Source organism: Apodemus sylvaticus, chromosome 9, assembly GCF_947179515.1.
Source record: "Apodemus sylvaticus chromosome 9, mApoSyl1.1, whole genome shotgun sequence".
Lineage (NCBI taxonomy): Eukaryota > Metazoa > Chordata > Mammalia > Rodentia > Muridae > Apodemus > Apodemus sylvaticus.
This window is the reverse complement of record NC_067480.1, coordinates 21926165-21939549: the sequence shown is the minus strand read 5'-3', so window position 1 is coordinate 21939549 and position 13385 is coordinate 21926165. Positions and strand designations below refer to the sequence as shown.

At 46.6% G+C, this 13385-nt stretch overlaps 1 protein-coding gene across 8 annotated transcripts in view; it reads right to left on the bottom strand.

Annotated features, from left to right (window-relative positions):
• Positions 1 to 13385, bottom strand: part of Hdac4 (histone deacetylase 4) — a 246455-nt gene that overhangs the window by 115188 nt on the left and 117882 nt on the right. The gene's annotated exons all lie outside the window — the stretch shown is intronic.

The window sequence follows — 13385 nt, the reverse complement described above, 5'->3', positions numbered from 1 at the left end:
CTATTTGAGATTAATTTGAATATAAATAGAAATAAGTCTATTTTCCCTATATCCTATGTTGGTATAAACACAGAACTCTATCAAAGTCATAATTACCTATCAATAAACCCAGAACTCTGTCTCTCACAGTAAAAATCACCAAGCAATACAATTCCCCTATAGTCTCCTTGCCAGGCTTAGTAAGCAAAAATACAGGAATGGCGTACATGGCACTAAGGAAAGAGAAATGCCAACAAATCTGCGCTGGAGTGCCATACCCTTCTGCCCCATCTTCCCTCTCAACGTGCTGACCTGCCAGCTGGAGCCCTCACCAGTCCACTCTGCTGAGTTCTCTAAAGCAATGACTTCAGTTACTCAGCAGCTAACACTGCAAAGACAGGACTGAAGCCTCAGTAGGAGGCTGCAGTGTAGCTTAGAGCTACAGGCTCTCCCAGCAGTGAAGCCCAGAGGTTGCTCCCCAGAACCACAAAGAATTTTAAATCATTAAACATAAAAAAATAAAACAAGGAATCCCAGGCAGGGATTCATTCGTCCATCTCTGCTTACACAGATATATCAGATGGGTGGAAGTCCTCGGATACTATCCCCAGACTATTTATCTTCAGATTTCTTCAGGGACTTTCTATAAAAACTGAGGACCAATAAAGCTGAAATAAGCACAGGCAATGGGAATGCTGTTACTGACAAATGGCACTGGGGCTGAAGAGTTGCTGGCCCTCTTCAGCCTGGCACCCCAGTCCTAAGCCTGGAGGAGGGCCACTCAGAATGGCCTTCAGTATGCAGACGTTCAGAGACTCTGGAGCAGGCTCCAGAGGCCACTGCTGCTTGATCCACAGAGTCTGCAGTTCTAAAGGGCCCAAAGGGCGTGGCTACAGCTGATGAAAACAGGCATCCTTTGAAGTGTAAGAAGATCCTAAGAGTTCCAGCAACTCTGGACTTAAACCGAGGTGGCAAGTTCAGAGGGCCTTTGTTCTCATAGCCTTGGGGACAGGGGAGGAGGGCTTTTGCTCTTCACACAAAGAATTGCTTTAGGTAAATGACTTAGTGGTGGCACCAATCCTACCTGTTCCTAAACTTCATTCTGAGGACAGTAGGAAAATATATCCAGCAAGGAAAGGCAGCCACAGGATTCTGAAAGCTAAAAGCAGATGGCCAGCCACCGGCCGGCTGGCTAGCTGGGAGGGTGCTAGGATGACTATCGCCCTCAGCTCTGCATGTCCTCCAAATGGGAAGTACTGCTCTGTTCCTGGAGCTCCAGTCTTGGTGCTACATTGGTGTCGATATGAATCAGGGCATTGAGGCCTGGCATAACAGAAGCCAGAGCTTTGGGCTGAATCTGAGTCTAGGGAAGGACTAGGAAGTGGAAAGGGTCCTCCCTCATAGGAGAGACAAGGCCCTACCCATTATTCCTACCATGTGAGGGTGCTGGTCATTATGATTTGCCCAACTTGCTAGAGTTTAAGATAGTGACCTCTTAGGATCACACTTGAGAAAAAAACTCAAGTTTGACAATAGAAGCAACTCCAAGGAAAACATGCTTCCTGGAGCCTTTGCGGGGGCTAGTCTCCAGTCCAAACACTGCCTCCAGGTGTACCATTTGCTATTCTTCCAGCAACCCTATGCACTTACAGGCTGAAGATGTCGCTAAAGGGTCTATGTCACTCTATGGATTCTCAGAAGCCAGGCATATGATGTTGCCAGAGACAGAGACAGAACAGGAAGAAAGGGATAAAAAGCTAGTGCTCAGCCAAGTCCAGAATACTCACCTCCAGGTGAATACCAGCAAGCCACAGTCTCATCCATGAGTGTTAGGTGCAAGCTTTGCGAAAATGTTAACAGGTGGTGCAAATGTATTAGTTTCGAGGAGACAGCAGAGGATCCGGAGGCAAGAGAGCAGGAATGCATAGACAGAAACAGCATTGGCAGACGGGAACTTGCCCTTGACTTGACATAAGCAGATACACAAAGGACTGCTGCCCTGGATTCAACAGCAGAGTTACTATGGTAGTCACACCCATGCTTCCAGTTCTATGACAGATTTTTTATACCTTCCCCAAGCCTCCATGAAGCACTGACAAAAATGAATTTCACAGAGAAGCTGGAAAACTTCCAAACACATACAGCTTGATTTGTCCTCTCCAAACTCATGGCATTAGGTTTTGTGTGTGTGTGTGTGTGTGTTGGGGGGCAGGGAGCAGCCCAGCTTTGCAGAGGATCAAAGCCCTCTGAGAGGTCTCAGAGCAGCTCTCTTGAGATTGGACTAACTAACTGGAAAGATGGTGCTGTACCTCTCCATGCTGCTTTCACCCATGTGTGTTCCTGTGGATGAAGCAAATGAACCTCAGCCACAGGCTAGCACCATGCTCTGGGGCCTTCCAGCCTCTGATCTATAAAACTAAAGTACTCAGCTGTGATGGTTTGTATATGCTCAGTCCAAGAAGTAACACTATTAGAAGGTGTGGCCCTGTTGGAGTAGGGGTGACCCTGGTGGAGTAGGGGTATCACTGTGGATTTGGGCTTTAAGACCCTCATCCTAGCTGCCTTGAAGCCAGGATTCTGCTAGCAGCCTTCAGATGAAGATGTAGAACTCTCAGCTCCTCCTGCATCAGGCCTGCCTGTAGGCTGCCATGTTGATAATAGACTGCACCTCTGAACCTGTAAGCCAGCCCCAATTCAATGTTGTCCTTATAAAAGTTGCCTTGGTCATGGTGTCTGTTCCCAGCAGTAAAACCCTAACTAAGACACCAGCATTAGATATTCTGTCATTACAACCAAAAATCCTCACACAGACACATGCATTACAGAGTGCACCCCACAGGCCTAAACATGCTGCACAAGAACCACAAGTAATGAGACAAGCAGAAGCACCCACACAACTACCAGACCAGGAAAGCACTTAACACTTATATTCTGAATATATGTGAGCAGCTATAAAATAATAAGTATAACACATCAAAAGTCTTATAAGCCAGGCGGTGGTGGTGCACGCCTGTAGCCTGTAATCCTAGCACTCTGGGAGGCAGAGGCAGAGGCAGGCAGATTTCTGAGTTTGAGGCCAGCCTGGTCTACAGAGTGAGTTCCAGCACAGCCAGGGCTATACACAAAAACTCTGTCTCAAACCTCCACCCCCAAAGAACAGAAACAAAAACAAAAAACAACCAAAAGTCTTATAAATTGTTTAAAGTTGAACACAGAAAATAAATTGCCAGTCTTATACATGTTAGTAATAGTAATAAGAATAAATGAATAAATAAATAATAGTAATAAACAATAACAACAACAGAACCTTGGGGATAGGGGAAAAACTAAAAGAGCGTTCACAAAACACCACTAAGTTCTTCATGCAGTGTTAGGAAGAAAAGGAACAAAGCAAACAGGTCCCAAAGAAAGGGTTCTTAAGAAAGTCCCAGAAACTATGCCAGCTCTACCAATGAAACTACAGGTATCTGCTTGTTCCATGAAAGCAAGGGTAAAAGAACAAACTGACAGAAGGCAAGCCCAAGAGAGGATTAGTGGGAGGGGCTTGGGATTCCCTTGGTTGACCAGAAGCTGCCAGGGAATGCCTGGTCATGTCATTCTGTGTAACCCCTTCCACCTCCAATTACATTTCCCTGCATGATGACAACAGGACGCAGAAGCCCTTCAACCAGAAGAGTAGTCACTTCCACATCTGTCAGTGGTCTTCTTCTTCTTCCTCTTCTTTTTTTTTTTTTTTTGGTTTTTCAAGACAGGGTTTCTCCGTGTAGCCTGGCTGTCCTGGAACTTACTCTGTAGACCAGGCTGGCCTTGAACTCAGAAATCCACCTGCCTCTGCCTCCCAAGTGCTGGGATTAAAGGAGTACACCACCACTACCTGCCATTTTTTTTAAAAAAAAGATTAATTAATTTATTATGTATGTGAGTATACTGACAATGTCTTCAGACACACACTAGAAGAGGGCATCGGATCCCATTACTGATGGCTGGTTGTGAGCCACCATGTGGTTGCTAGGAAATAAACTCAGGACCTCTGGAAGAATAGCCAGTGCTCTTAACCGCTGAGCCATCTCTCCAGCCCCATCAGTATTCTTTAATGTCCTTTTGCCAACCAGAGTTGCCAGGGGCAGGGAGTCATTTTGATAAGTGTATTTTTTTTCAAGATGCTTACCAAACAACAAACATAAATTTAGTCCTGATGATGTTGCAGACATCTAAGAAACACTGTCTTTACAAATCATTCCCAGGGATTTCTGTCAACACAGAAAACTTCACTAAGAAGGGAATCACATAGAACACAGTTCTTGTCTCTCAGAGGCTATGCACATCAACTCTGCCTAGGTTTGAGGGGCTCCTAGAGACTCAACAACCCAGGGCATGAGGGCCAACATACCTGACTGCCTCACTGCACCTCTCTTGCTTTCCTGACAATGTGATATTATTTGGAAGGGAGTAACTAGTGGGTCTGGGAACTAGAGCCCTGCACAGGCTAGGCAGTGCTTTGCCTGCATAAAGTCCTCTGCTGGCCGTAACAACAAGCGGCCACCTGGGGATGACTAGTCATCTGGGCTGCTCTACTCAACAGTGAAGTCAGGGTCAGAGTTCCCTGCTGCCCATTTCAGAACTACTTCCCTAGAAAACTCTTTTAATGTTCCTAACTTGTTCAGTATCCCTAAGAAGAAAACTATCTTATAAAAGTAGAAGGCTTGCAAGCACGTCTGAGCAAGAACTGTAGATAGCCTGGTGCAGTGGGCAGCAGCCCTGGAGAAGCAAGCAACGGCACTTCCTGGAAACTATGTATCACCAGGACTTACCCAAAGCACAGCAAACTGCCCAGACATTCTTGAGTGAGTGCCACTACCAAAGAAGCAGAACCTCCAGAAATGATGAGGGGCAGAACCATGCACTGGAGACTTTGTTGTGATGATGTTATAAACAACATGTTACTGGTAGAAATTCTAAGAATGAACAATTACACGGAAACTTCTAAACCAACATTGTATTGCTGACCACTGACCCACCCAATGGCCACTGCCATGCTCACAGGTGGAAAAATCTTCAGAATTGGTAACAGCCAACCTAGTCCTTGCCCATAAGTGTTAAAGTTGGTCTAGCCAGGGCCCTGGGGAAACTTCTTACCTGCAACACCACTGGACCTGCTCAGAAGAGCATATATCTCAAAGTAACTTAGAAAGCAATCTGATTACCCTAGACTCAATGGATAAAAACATATTATCGGAAAATTAAAAATAGTCCCAATGGTCTGGGAAGGGTACCAAACCTGCACTGTCTTTGCCATTCCAGTTACATAAGGTCAATATTACATAAGAACAAGGAATTTCAGAATTTCCTTCTTAGCAACCTCCAAACACTTGGTTGTACATTTCACCTACAGTGGGCCACAGTAGGAACCACTATTACCCAACAGGAACAGCAGAAATATCTAAAAATAGATGCTTATTGCACTGGGGGAAGGAAGGAGTACGAGCAAAGTAAAGCCTGCATTCCTGGGGTCTGGATCTCCTCCAGCTCCTTCCCCTCAAGGAAGCACAAACATTCAACCTGGGCTTTCTAGAAATCAATTTGACCTCACCTGACTTCAGATGGCCAAAAAGGAATGCAGCATCCTTCAAGGGCTTCCTGGATCCCTGGGGAAAACAGTGCAAAAGGCAACTGGAAATCTGGTGTGTGTTGGGTAGGCCTGGTGGTAGTTCAGATGTTGGCATCTAGAAGAATCTCCTGGGAGCTTGTGAGTCAGCCACCTGACAAATGAGTGATCTTAGGGAAGTTACTTGGACTGCCAGTCTATTTCCTAACCTGTGCCTACTGAGGTATTTCCTGCAACTGACACAGCACATCACACAAAGGCATTTAACAGACAAGCTTGTTGTGATAATAGTTGTCATCATTTATTCTGAGCTGCCAGAGCTGAGCCTGAACAAGTCCTCCTGAAACCTATGGCACCTGGTGACTCATATGTGGACACTCGCTCTCTTTGGGTTCAACCCAGGCCTATGGCACACCATGGAGAATCGGTAATAAAATGTTCTGCTACCTCTTGCAGAAAGCTTCTGTAGACTACACTGGGAACAAAGGCTTTTTGATGGCCTTGACTGAAACCATAATGTATCCAAGGTTCACCTCTGTGCCTTCCGAATCCACAACCCCACAAGGTAGGTATCATGTACGTTACCCACCATAGTTGATTAACACCGACTCCACCATCCAAGTGCTTCAGGCCAATCCCACTCTGGCTTCCACTCTGCTGTCTCCCTCACATTCCAAGTGTAGGCATCACCCGAGAAACCCTGACTGACAGACTTCTGGCCCTAACGATTTTCCTTACTCCCACTGTATCAATCGGCTGTGCCACTCTCCCATCTCCACTGGTCTCTATTGGGTCTTCATGCCTAATACCCCTGTTCCAGATGGGTTACCATCCCCCTCCATAGCACCAGCCGGAACAACCAGGAGTCTCTCTCCTGTACACAAAGGCTAACTGTCTAGGATACTGGTAAGTGACTGGTGATAGTGTCATCATATGGCCAGCATCTTTTCTGCACTATCTCCCCTGCCTGCTGGTACTACAGTATCTGCCAAAGCCTAGCACCTCTCTGTATCCCCCAATCACTGACCAGTTCCACACCATCCAATGCGGCTGAAATCATGTCAGCCGTCTCAAGAAAACTCTAACCACCGAGTAAGACCCTGACCTTCTCTACCCCTGCCCTCCCTCTCTCCTGCCCTTGATCACACTCTGTCTTGAGTGTTCCTCTAGTGACAACCTAGCACCACAGAAACAGGTGAATGACACATATTCCAAGAGCTAAGGAAATAGCCCGGCTGCAATAACTCCTGCCTACAGGAAGGGGTACGTGAAGAATGAGCTGGAATATGTCTTTCTGGGCACAACCTAGGGCTCACCTTCCTCACTGTCCTCTCACTCTCCATGGTACTTAGAACCTCTGACCTTTCTTCCATTCTACACAAGTGACATACTCAAGTATCAAAAAGCAGACCATAAGACAAGCTGTCTCTAAAAATCCAAAGGCTCAGAACTTCTAACATGCTGTGTACCTTAGCAAAGATCTACTGGAAAACTTATACTTTCAGAATTTAAGTATCATTTTTTTAAAGAACTATAAAAGACATATCAAAGTAACTCCCTTGTGAAATATAAGTGTTTACAAAATATTGATATTAATGTTTTACAAATTAAATATCACAAGTCATAACTTATTAAAAGCCATCTCATCCCTACCAGGAGGGGTATAACCTGAAACTCTTTTATCAGAAAAGGAAAGATGAAAATAAATGAGTGGAATGATCAACCTAGGAAGACTACGAACATTCAAATCAACACAGAGGGGTAGCCAGGGATGAGAGTGCACACAGGCACAGAGTAAGGAATCAACAGGAGAGGAATGGGCCCTCTGGGGGCCAACTGGAGATGCCAGGGCCACACTGACCCAGTGTCCCCTATTAACTCTCCTCTCAGTCAACAGACATAGCCCAGCAGAAAACATGGAGGGGGTGTGGCCAGGGATGCTGGAGAAAGGGAGTTAAGACTAACCACATGCGTCCTTATGACATGTAGGAGCATCTTCTGGGGATACGCCCAGGAGTGTTATAGCTGGACCCGCAGGTAGTACTATGTCTAATTTTCTGAGGAAACTGATTTCCAGAGTGGTTTTACCAACCTGCAATTCCACCAACAATGGAGAAGTGTTCCTTTTTCCCCACATCCTCTCCAACATCTGCTGTCCCCTGAGTTTTTCATCTGATCGGTGTAACGTGGAATCTCAGTGTTGTTTTGATTTGCATTTCCCTGATAACTAAGGATGCTGAATATTTCTTTAGGTGTGTTAGAGCCATTCAAGTTTCCTCAGTTGAGAATTCCCTGTTTAGCTCTGTACCCCATTTTTAATAGGATTATTTGACTCTCTGGAGACTAATTTCTTCTTCTTTTTTTTGTTTTTGTTTTTTGAGACAGGGTTTCTCTGTGTATTCCTGGCTGTCCTGGAACTCACTCTGTAGACCAGGCTGGCCTCAAACTCAGAAATCCGCCTGCCTCTGCCTCCCAAGTGCTGGGATTAAAGGCGTGTGCCACCACTGCCCAGCTGGACACTAACTTCTTGAGTGCATTGTATACACTGGGTATTAGCCCTCTATCGGATGTAGGGTTAGTAAAAGGACACATGCTCCACTATGTTTATAGCAGCCTTATTTATAATAGCCAGAAGCTGGAAAGAACCCAGATGTCCCTCAACAGAGGAATGGATACAGAAACTGTGGAGTACTATTCAGCTATTAAAAACAACTGAATTCATGAAATTCTTAGGCAAATGGATGGAACTAGAAAGTGTCATCCTGAGTGAGGCAACCCAATCACAAAAGAACCCACATGGCATGCACTCACTAATAAGCAGATGTCAGTCCAAAAGCTCAAAATAAACAAGTTACAATTCACCCAGCACAGGAAGCTCAAGAAGAAGGAGGACTTAAGTGAGAGTGCTTTGGTTCCTCTGAGAAAGGGAACAAAATACTCATAGGAGCAATAAGGGAGACAATGTGTGGAGCAGAGACTGAAGTAAAGGCCACCCAGAGACTGCCCTACCTGGATTCATCCTATAAACAGTCAGCAAACCCCAACACTACTATGAATGACAAGAAGTGTATACCAAAAGGAGAATGCAATGGTTGTCTCCAGAGGGGCCCTGCCAGAGACTTAACAAATACAGAGGCAGATGCTAGCAACCAACTATTGGACTGGGCGTGGGGTCCCCAATGGAGGAGCTGGAGGGTGGTCCGGAGGAGCTGAAGGGGTTTACAGTCCCATGGGAAGAACAATGATTTCGGCCACCCAGATGCCCCAAGACTCCCAGGGACTGAACCATCAACCAAGGGGCACGCATGGCTCCAGCCAAAATTGTGGCAGAGGAAGGCCTTGTTGGGCATCAGTGGGAGGAATGGTCCTTGGTCAGGTAAAGGCTCAACAGAGGCCCCAACAAAGGGAAACTGAGGGGGAGTGGAAATGGTAGTGTGCTGGGTGGAGGGGCATATACGTGGAGGCAGGGGCAGGGAGGAGGGGTTGGGGGTCTTTGGGGAGGGGGGAAATCGGGAAAGGTTTTACCATTGGCAATGTAAATAAAGATGATATTCAATAAAAAAAGAAAAAAAAAGACTAATCACAGGAGTAAGACCCTGGCCTTCTCTGCCCTGCCTGCCCTCTCTCCTGCCCCGACTCCTCTCTGCCTTGACTGTTCCTTTGTGAGGTGGAGCTAGCATCCCATAACTCACATTCTTTACCAACCTGACAGGGCCACCTCCTTCTCCTCTCTGCTCTGGCCAAACACTTAACCCCTTGTCAAGAGGCCCCATGATCTGTGTGCTGGGCTCTGGTTCCACATGGCAGCAAGGGAGTCACTTAGGAATGTCAGGACCTGAGTTGGGTCCAACCAGGTATACAGGGTATGGCCCCATAGCAATTCTTCCTTAAAGGTAAACAAGTGCTGGGAGTAGGAAAGATTATGCAAGACTAACATATAGAACTAATGCCCATCCAGGCTAACTAAGGTGGACAAAGGCTGACAAAATCCTCTTGCATATCCTGGCTGACTCACCTGAAATACAAAAGTCCTAAAACCTACAATACAAATAGATGATAAGCACAGACTGAAAGTGCTTTGAACACAGATGATGTCACAGTGTACTGCACACTAGTCCTGTTATAAATGACAACTGAACCAAACCCTTCCTGCCTGCCCTAGCTGCCTGGAACTCTCAAATATCCAGAAAATGCAGCCTAGTTCTCCATCCTTTGTATGATATAACCCTGGAGGTCATGCCTGAGGCCACTACACATAAATTCTTTTTAAAATTAAGAAATTGGAGGGGGGAGGGAGAGCACACAGATGTTATGGACAGCCTAGTAGTTTATAAAATGTTTACTGTGTAGGCATGAAGACCTGAGATTAATCGCCATTAACCATGTAAATGATATGGGCATGGCAGTGACTACATGTGATTCTGCTGTGAGGGAGAGAAGGGGACCATGGAATGTACCAGCCTAGCGAGTCTAATCCCAGATCTCTAGGTTCCGTATTAGGAAAAATGGGTGGGTGCAACAGAGCACAACAGGTTGGCCTTTCATCTCCACATTCACACTTATGGCACACACGTGAGTATCTACGTAAAGCAGTACTCACACAGCCCCATTGCATGCACACACGCAGGCACACACGCACACACGCACGCACACATGCGACAGTTATCAGTCTCAGGACACTGGGACCCATGGAACTGGGAGCACTTGGGAGCACAGTACACACAGTGAGATCGGTTTGCTTTGGACAGCCACCCTAAGTGTTCAGCTCTAAAACCAAGGGCCACACACCTTTCATGCGACATCCTGTGGTGGACAAGGAACATTTCTGGTCGGCAGTAACAGCACAAACCCGAAGGAGTGGAGCAGTGTGACAAGTCTAAGCAACCCCATACCCCCCCAAAAGGGAAGCTGCTTTCGTCCTCCCTGGGCACCGGGTGCTGAAGGATCCCAACTGGGAACCAAGTGGATAGAGCAGAGAGGGCAGGCTGTAGACGAGGTGTGGACAGGAGCTCAGCCGGTGAGGAGGGTGCACTCGAAGCCAGCAGCGTTTCTGGTAAGCGATGGCAGTGAGCTGAAGCAGAGCACTAGGTGGGCTGTCGAATGAGACGCAAGACCCTCACAACACAATGTCGGGCAAGCATACTGTGTACATGTTAGATAGAGCACGGGTGATTCTTCAGATACTGACTGGCTCAAAAGCCAGAAGTAGCCAAGGGGAACATGGTATGGGTTCAACTGCAAAGTGCTCTGAGGCACAGAAACGAAGCACAGGACCTGGGGCAAAGCAGAAGTCATCTGCTCAGAGTGCAGCCCACCTGATGCCCTTACTCACGCTACTGGCCAGAGATCCCTTCCTGCAGAGGAAGAAGCACAGAGCAGAAGCAAGGCTCAGTGGAGGCTGCAGGCTACCTGTGAGATGTGGGTCTTTTGCCCCAGGGATGCTGGTTCCCAGCAGCCACCTCAGAGTAAGATACAGGAGTTGAACAAGATTGGGAGTCTAAGCTACTAACAGTGGCCAGGGCCTTGAAGGGCCTGGCAAGCTTTTGGGTATCCATTTTTCCAATAATGGACAGAAAGTGAGCTCACCAGGTAGAAGAGGACTGTCACCACTGAAGGCAGAGCCCACACAGTCAGACGATGCTTGGGAAGAAAACCAGACAGAGCACCACATCCCCAGAGAATGAAAGGGGACAGAAAACAGGGACAGCAGGCAGCTGCATGACCAGAAAGAACCCTAAGCGTAGCTCCACTCAGTCCCATCAGCAACAACACAACAGAGTAGACTAGGAGCACAGTCACTTGGAAAGCAGTTCCTCCTCACATCTCAGCCAGTCACTTACTCTATTAGGTGAGCACCGAGCTGTGGTGAGGCATGGCAGACACCAGAGATATGCCAAGTGATCTATCTCCTCCATCCTGGGTAACCCACACTTCAGATCTCTCTGCTCGGCTACTCCTGACACCCTCACCCCTGTTAATTCCATCTACCAAGAACCTCTCATGACTCTCTCATCCTAGCCTGCCCATTGGTCCTGTTTCAGCAGCTTGCCTCATTTGCAACAGTTCCTGCTAGGGACACCTTCCCAAAGCCTCTGGGCTGGGCTGGAGAAACTCAAAGGCAAGGAGCAGGCCAACCAGAGGAAGAAGCTATGATGCAACAGGGACAGAAGACAGTGTCCCGGGTGGGCTCAGGACAGGCCCTTTTCTGCTTCCTTCCATACTGAGTCCAAAGCAGAATGAAAGAGGGAAATGAATGGGACCTGTATACACAGGGCCCCTAGAGACTGCCCAGCTGGTGGAAAGCAAAGCCAACAGTAGGGAAGGAAGCACTGCTCTGAGCTGGGGCAGGGGGGGCCTGCACCGGCTGCTTTTGGGGAATTCTTCGAAAAAATGTCTTACACTCCCCCAAAATACTCTAATTTGAGCATTCCACCAAGGCAGCAGGTGGTGGCAAAGAAACAAGGCAGCATAGCATGTCCAGCCCTAAGAATTCTTGCTACAAAATAGCAAGGCTTGATTATCATCACCAGAATTTCTGTGGGCTCATGAATGCAGGACAAGGAATGAAATGAGACTGGCAGTAAGAAGGAATGCCTGGGTACTTTTCCTACTCGAGTGAAAGGATGTCTGCTTAGATGAGACACACAGTAAGTCAGAAAATAGGTAAGGTTAAATAATTCAATGGTCAAAAAAAAAATTCAATGGTCAAGAATACAGCATAACTAATAACGACAAAAAACACTTAAAATGTTTCTGTTCTACAGCATAAAAATGCAACATTAAAGAGATTTCACACCAATTTTCAAGTTTTTTTTAGCTCAATCTTATTTATTCTGTAAAGCATTTGATATTTGGTTGAAGTGTCCGAAAACAGTAAAAACATGTCCCCTATGCTAATGGCTTCCCAGACACATGTCAACATGCAGGCTCCATGAGATGTTCCACATACCCTGTGGATACAGGCTCCTTTCTGCCCACGCACAGTGCTTCTATATAGACTTAAAACCATGCTGCAAACACTCTGACCTTTAATCCTGTAAAGACATGTTAACATGCTAGGAAATGAAGGAAGCTTGGCTACAGAGGTAGAAGAGGTGTGGCTGTTGATACACCATGCTGGAGCAGAGAAAGAGACCAAGGGTGATGGGCACAGCAAACTCTGGCTCTTGAGCTGGAGCGTCATAGCAACATCCCACACTATCTTCAGCTAGTCAGTGTGACATTAAGAGACGACATTTATCATGGAACTACTAAAAAGCTGACACACATATTTGAACTTGGTGAGAACTCTGCTGGGAAGCATCAGCCATGTCTGAGAAACAAGAAAACAAAACCCAGGTACTCAGCAATGGAATTCACACAGCAACAGCAGCAGACTGGAGGCAGGTCAGGCCAGGTGACAGCACTGCAAGCCCATCCTTACAGCAGGCTCTCAAAGAGCAGGTCTGCTGTTCACTGCAGGAGATGAACACAAAGCCTACTGCTTTGGTTTTCTTAGAAACTACGTTTATTTATCTTTTTTTTTCACAGTCCATCAGGGCATGTAAGAAACTCTTATCTCATTCCACACTGGGCAAGAACTAGGAAACTATCTCAAAACGCCCAAACTATGGCAGTGTTAGACAAAATGACTTCAGTAAAGGATACTTGAGGGTAAGTGAAAGTCAAAACTTCTCAAAACAGGCAGGCTTTAAAAGCTGGCCGTGTCCATGAACTAGTCAGTGCCCTGCTCCTACATCTGCTCAGTGTCCTAGGGCAAAGCCAATGGTGTGGCAGGTGGGAAAGAAGAGGTGGAGCCCAG